This window comes from Amblyomma americanum, chromosome 5, assembly GCF_052857255.1.
Source record: "Amblyomma americanum isolate KBUSLIRL-KWMA chromosome 5, ASM5285725v1, whole genome shotgun sequence".
Lineage (NCBI taxonomy): Eukaryota > Metazoa > Arthropoda > Arachnida > Ixodida > Ixodidae > Amblyomma > Amblyomma americanum.
In genome coordinates this window covers 78,863,048-78,870,397 of record NC_135501.1, presented here as the reverse complement: position 1 = coordinate 78,870,397, position 7,350 = coordinate 78,863,048, and the positions used below count along the sequence as shown (strand labels likewise).

At 42.4% G+C, this 7,350-nt stretch overlaps 1 pseudogene; it reads left to right on the top strand.

Moving 5' to 3' along the window:
• Positions 1-426: 426 nt before the first annotated feature.
• LOC144133991 (uncharacterized) lies at positions 427-5,141 on the top strand (annotated as a pseudogene).
• The last annotated feature ends 2,209 nt before the right edge of the window (positions 5,142-7,350 follow it).

The following is a 7,350-nucleotide window of genomic DNA, read 5'->3' as shown; positions in this document are numbered from 1 at the left end:
AAATGATGTGCCGTGATTGGAACATTGTTATGAAGTTTAAAAAATGCCGAGAGGAAAAAAATCGTACATCTGTACATCACACCTAGTACATAAAATAGCTCCCTAACTGATACAAGGTTATACGGCCATCCAAATTTGAAGGATGCAGTAAACCTTTTTATTGCCTTATCATTTTTTGAATACTTTTCCCAGGCTTTTAGATAGGAGTGTGGTCGGACTACACAGCACTACCAGGGCTTGGGATGTATATAAGGCTGCTGTCTTGACAGTGTCATGGTATTTTCAATCTATTAGTAGGTGACATGAAGACGGTGACGTTTAGGTGTTGAAACCTCCGGGACACATTTTGTGAAAAGTAAAAGAACTCAACGAAAAATTGGGTCGGAATGAGGTGAACCAAGCTCATCATGGCCATATCTTGATCAGATGATGTTCTTGCAGGACATCATCGAGCCGGGTGGGTAAGTTTAACAGTCCTTGATCCATAATATTTTTGGAATCGTTTTGCCGGCGTGTTCACTGTTGAGGTTGTAGTTATTTTTGCACTAACCTTCACTTAATTTCACAGTTAGTTAACAAGACGTACCTGAGGCATATGCAATTTGGCGGAGTCAAAACGCATATGCTGTCCATGTGGTATACCAAGTTATTGCATGTTCCTCGGATTGAACAGATCTGAAGCCCTCCGATATGGCATCTCTCACAGCCCATGTAAAACGTTAGAACATTTAATAGCGCATATCGTAAGTTCAGAATTCTGTTTTGTAAGAAATATCTTGCATTTACCAATGTTCGCAGGTTAGCATAGAGGCGACAAGCTACAACTGTGTTAAAATATTAGATCATGCTATTGAAGTAGGATAGCTGGGCAGGACAGGACAATTGCTAGCTTTCTCCGTAAACAAATGACCTTAGTAAGAAAAGCCAGATCACATAGGTTTGATTATCAATGACGAAATAAATCTAGCCCCGTCTTCCAAACTGACATGAAAAGTTTAAGAAACCCTAGGGCTGAACCCAGCAAAGAGGTTCGTTCTTGTAAAATGCACTTCATTTTCACGTCAAGAGTCAAGTCAGAACCAACATTTCCCGCGGGTACGAAAGTTGCAGCTGACACAAGGCAAAATTTATGCGAACGGCTCATGGTGTTGACAATCATGTGGCGTTTCCTCCTCACATCTTCCAGGAATGTTCGTGGAGAAGCTGCTGAAGGAATCTCCGTCGACGAAGTGATACGAGGGTATGATGAGTGTGAACATGCAGACTCCCGGCACAACAGTTGCTTCGGGAGATGGTTTAGGAAAGGCCTGCTCGTAGCCCCCAAGCAAAGTGTTGTGGTATATCTACACCCGAAAACTTTCCTCATCCTGCTCAGTATAACTCATCCCCATGCCCGTCACTACCTTCGCACTATGCCATTTCATCAGCCTTCTCAAGCGCCACTCCTCGATGTCCGTGTGGGAGCAAGAAACCAAGGACCAAAGGAAAAAGTGATACATTTGACGCTGAAATTGAGTCCATTCACAAAGAGCTGAATGCGGAATTGGACTCATCTAAGTATTTTTGCTTGTCTTTCGCAAAAGACGTCAGTAACATTCCGGAGGCGCTGCAAGGGTACTTGAAGTTACATATTATGGACATATTTATGAAATACCGAGAAGATAAAGTGCCCACGAGTATTGTGAAATTGAGTCAGCCAGATGATCACTGATTACTTGACTCAGGTAATGCAATAAAATATGCTAAAAATCATTGGTGATGTGGTCCTCATCTGCAGGTAAATGGTACTGTTGCCTAGCCTCAGATATCCTTGCAAAATAAAAACTTTCTCGCTGTATAAACTTGTAGAAATGTCTGATTGTACAGATAACCGAAGATTTTTTTTAATTTCTCATGCACATCATTTTGTTGCAGTTAAAGTTAAAATCAGACATATAATATTTATCTGATTCGATGTGCTTTCGATTCGATGGCAGCGTACTGCCAAGGCACGCTGCCGACAGGACTGCTAAAATATTGCAGGTACATCCCCTCAACATAGCGGGCCCTGGCTCCGAAGTTTCTTGCAGTGGTGCGTGCGACTTGCATGGGTGGCTGTGCTAGTTGCTGACGCCATTGGCCACGTTTTCGTTGGGCATGTTTTCGCGTCATACTCAGGGCGACAATAACAACTGCTGTCTCCAACACTCCCGCACTTCAAAGAAGTATGCAGTACGCATAATGTCTCCACCAGATGTTCGGCGTTCTCTGGCATTTCCCCTAATGTTCTTTCAAGGATCTTCAGGGGAGTGACAAGGATCCCAAATGCAGTTAGGAAAATAAATAATCCCATTAGGCGTGGTTTATACCGAATGAATCCCAGACAGAGCCACTTTTCGCTTCGTTGATTTAATTACCACAAAAACCACTAACAAAATATGGATTAAGTTCTCGGTCGTTTGACCCAATTTAGGACGTACTATGCATAAATTTCACGTTCAAAGCTGTGCGCTTAGAAATGCGCAATGTGAAGTCTGTAATTAGCATTAACTGCGGCAGCCGTTCACAGTTCATAGCTGTGCAAAAAATCTCTAGCATATTTGTAGCCTATCACTACGTCAAACTTCCAGTATATAAAGTTTGAATGTTAGCTGCAAGGTACACAAAATAAGCTGTGCACACTGCTATGTAATACCTGAAGTTGTGTTAGTCTTGACGGCATCATTTCTGTGGTTGTTACCTCGCTCGCCAGAGGCGGTAGTTTAAAACCGTTTTGCTGGCCTCCAAACCGCGCGCAGGGTATGTCCTCATGAAATCATGACGCTGTTGAAAGGCCTCGTCCCCGACAAGGACGCAAGGTGTAGGCAAGGTTGTGGCAGGCTGGGGCAGGTCCCGTGGCAAGTCTAGCTGTCCACTCTCAAGGCGTTTTCTGAAATTTGATTCTCGGAGGACTGTTCCGTCACTCTGCTTCCCGTACGTACAAACCTCTACAACAGTACACTTGTAGGCGCTGTACACTACGGCAAGGAAAACAATGGAGAAGGTGCCCTCAAAAGAAAGAAAGTTAAAATAATTCTTCTAAGGTGGGAGCCACACTCAGCAGTTTATTTCCGTTTTTTACAACATAAGTATCCCCAAACATTCAAGAGCACGTTTCATAAAAAAATAATGTTCGTATCATCGTTAGTTTCGTAGAAACTAAAACGCATGGGTTTCCGAAATCAGCAAGGTTTGTTATATATAATTATTATTCTAATTATTTTTTTACTTGATATCTGCAACGATAACTGGCACCCTCATGCTTGGCTACGGATTTATTGTTATTTTTCAGAGCTTGAAAAAACGGCCGCGGGGGGGATGGCCTACGCACCAAGTATTTTTGTCGGTTGTTGTTTTCCTTAGTTTCGCGTTGTTTAGACCATGCTGAAGAGCTAAAACAGCGTTTCCCAGCTTTTAAATCTGCTACGATAGAACATATGGAGCATTAAGAATGTACTCTGAATGGTATGGCTAAAATCAGACCACAGAAGAAACGGACAAGCAAATTCACTGGGAATTGACACACGACGAAGCCAGAGGGTGCGGGTGTTTCGGCGAGTGCCAAGTAGGTGGGGAACATCAGAAAAACTTATGATGCTCTGTGACCGGATTCTTCCCTCCAAGGAAACAGGATAATTGACAGTGATATACTTCCTTCTGTTTTCTCAATTGTTGCTTGCCCTGAATGCATACATCCGTCAATGAAGCTCAAAGAACGCTCTCACCAAGGAATATGCCCTGCCTTTGCGGTTGCGTGTGCAAAGTGCGGGCTCGAGCGCTCGCTTGATACATCGTAAAGTGTGGTGCATGCAAACGAGAACAATGTTCGACTGGTTTGTGCAATGCGCCAGTTAGGAAAAAAGCACGCAGGTGCGGCAGTGTTCTGCAAAGTGATGAACATGCCTCCCCCATTTGCGAGTCATTCCGCCTACGACAGATTATCTTTTCAGTTCTCTACAGCGGCTGGAAAACTAGCATCGGAGTCGATGGTTGATGTTGCGGCAGAAATTCATCATGTGAGGAGCGATGAGTGTTGTGTTCTAGGTGATTTAAGATGGCGACAATGTGGACATTCTTCTCTGAACGGGTGTGTGTCTGATTTCTGTTGACAAAAGAAATGTTGTTGATGTTGAGGCACTTTCCTGCTCATGAAAATGTTGCAAAACAATGCTGAGCCCAGAAAGTGCTGCATACTGGGAGTGGAAAGCAAATCACACTTCCTGTCAGACAAGCCATGAAGGAAGTGCAGGTAGTATGGGCTGTTGGATCGTATGCGATATTTGAGGGTTCTGAAGCGACACAAGGCTTGCGGTGATGGTGATTATTAGAGTTATGCCACTGTAAAGGATATACCTGTACAGAGAGCAGTGTCCAGAAACTTGAATGCATTGGGAATATTCAAAAGCATGTTGGCTGTCGCCTGAAAAAACTTAAGAAAGCAGTGCGTGGACTAGGTTGTGAAGGGAAGCTAAGTGATGTCCTTAGCGACTGCCTGCAAAACTACTGTGATTACCAGAACAGCTTATGTGAAAAACCGCTTGCGAAAAAAAACAAGCCACCAGAGCCAGCCTCTTTCACTGCAGATCTACAGGCAAGACTCTAATACGCAGCCTGTGCCCACCTGAACCGAATAGCTCGTGCATATGCAAAAGGGTACAAGCACTCTGCCAAAGGAGGCAGTGCACAAAGGAAGGCTTCCAAATGACGTGCTTAACGGAGTGCAAGCTGTGTATCGCTATCTTTACGCAGATGAGCGCGTATCGAAATATCTGCATGAGAAAACGCAAAATGGAAACGAGTTTCAAGGAGCTTAAGGGAATTGGGCTCCAAAAGAGGTGTATGTAAGCTTTTCTACTCTACTCTCTGCATTGAACGATGCTCTGGCACACTTTAATAACAGCAGTGTAAGCAGTCAGGATATCCCGAGGCTGGCTGGCATTGAACCAGCGTACTAAAAAACGAAAGCATCCATTGCCAGAGACCACCAGCGCATGCAGAAGGCACTATGCAAGTCAACTGATAAAACAAATCGAGCTAGAAAGAAATGACGAGCAGCCTCACGGACAAAAGGAGACTGTATTGGAACTCAAGAGGGCCCCAGCTATCAGCCTGGAACATTGTAGGCTTGTGTGTGTTCTTTTTGACATCTTTAACTTCCTGTAAAATTCCTATTTACGTGTTGCTCAAAATAATTTTGTTCCACCTTAAGTTACGCAAACTTTAGCTTTCTTCTGAATGAATATTGTAAAACAAAATTTTGCCCAGCCATTCATCGCGTACAGACATGTGCTAAGAATTTGGATTAAACTACCAAATAAATACTGTAGCTTTTAGAGCCAATTTTAAATATAAATCTTGTGAAAATGGGTAATTTTTTCACGTTTTGTTCATCAGAGCACTTTCCTAATGTTCATTACATTACACATATCCAAGTTCATTGCAATACCACAAATCAAGCTACATAAATGTCTCATTTTCCTGCCATTCAGCTTTTCAGTAATTACTCATAATTGCTGGTGAGACCATTAACAAATTTTTCGACAATTAACTCCACCAAAATAAATTGAACAAATTTTTGTACTTGAAATAGTGGAATCAGGTAAGCATGTTTAATCAGACACAATAATAATATAATTCTAGCTGCTATGACAATTTTTTTTCGCATGGCCTCTCACTTTAATGAAGCTTTCACAGTGCAACACCACCTTCACAACTTGTCTTACAAATATATTTAGTAAGTACTGCACGCTCCGCTCATACTAACATAGATATATGACAAAATCAGTGCCAACAAACTTGAGTAAAGAAACTTGCAGTAGTTTTCACGAAATGTAGCGGGGTAAAGAATGCGTAAAATGTGTGCTCTGCGACGATAGTGTAGTTTATCAATGTGATTTATATGCCTGTTCACTATGGTCTTTAATGTGAATAGCATCAGATCTAGTTCACGGTTATCTGAAGTATAAGCCATTTAATCGAAAGTAATGGGTTAGCAATATACGCCCTGCAATGGAAACTTGCCTTATAGTTGAAGTACATGCTGCCAGACTTCGCAGGGGCTCTAATGTCGACATGTGTACCGTGCACAGCCCCGATACATTTCGGAAATCGCCAGCTCTGCAAAAAGCCATTGGCAATGCGCACCCAAGTTGTGAGGTCTGGATCCTCGAAAAAGGTGCGCAAAAAAATGAAAACACAGCCATCAGGCACACAGCCTAATTGATGCTGATGACGTGCAGTGCAATTACTAAATAACTTTACATGTTTATTCATTTATGACAATGATCAAAATGCATTGAGCATGACCAAAATGATAAAAATGGTATTGTGGTGGGATAGGTTTAACAGCGCATAAGCAGCTAAGGCTAGCATGCACCAAGCTCATGACAAAAATTGTGGGGTGTATTGGCCAAAAGCGATTCATTGACTATGAGGGACACAGTAGGGTTGGGATTCGATTAAATTTCGATCCCCATGAGGCTCTTTAGTGTGCACTGACAGGGCATATAGTATATAGGCCTTTTGCAATTCACCTCCATAAAAATGAATCCACCACGCCCGGATCGACCACGTCGGCAAATGTTTGCACAATGATTGCATTACCAAATTACATAAAGCACAAATAAATACATCTTTGGATCCAGTGACGTGGCTACCGCCGCAGATCTGGCAATTGGGTGTAAATTGGTGGCCCTCTACACTTAGTACCGGTCCGTCAGGCGGTGCCTACTGCACATTTATTCTCGGTTATTCACTCCAATGTTCATGCCTCATGAAAAAGAAACACGTCATGTACACAGCATTTAGATTAGGTAGCGCTTAGACTTTAACCTTCCCAAGTGTGGTATTTTTAATTGTGCTATTGCTTCGTTAAATTTTGCAGGCGCAAATAAGCTCGCCCTTTCGGCAATACTCAGTGTGTATGCTGTCCGTCATTGTGTCAACGACTGAGCTGCTTTTAAACCCGTGCAATTTCAAGACTAAATAAATAACCAGCCGAAATTGCAGTGTCATGAACTTACCATGCAAAGCTAACAAAGACTGTCAAGTAACTAATCAGGCGACCTGGCTTTAGTTGCATGTGCACCAGACACCTGTTGTTAAAAAAATCAAAGATGCTAATATCCATCTGTTGCTACAGATCGTCATATTACTTTTTGCTCAAAATGGCTGAAGCTCAGTCTCTTGGAAGTGAAGTATGTTTCTCTTCTTTTAATTAGGTAATTAATTTAAATGTCTCACCTCCTTTTTATTCATCATTCCATGTTTATGTCACACATGGTCATATGTATCGATTGCCCTGCATACATCAGTACTCACAGGCATGAACCG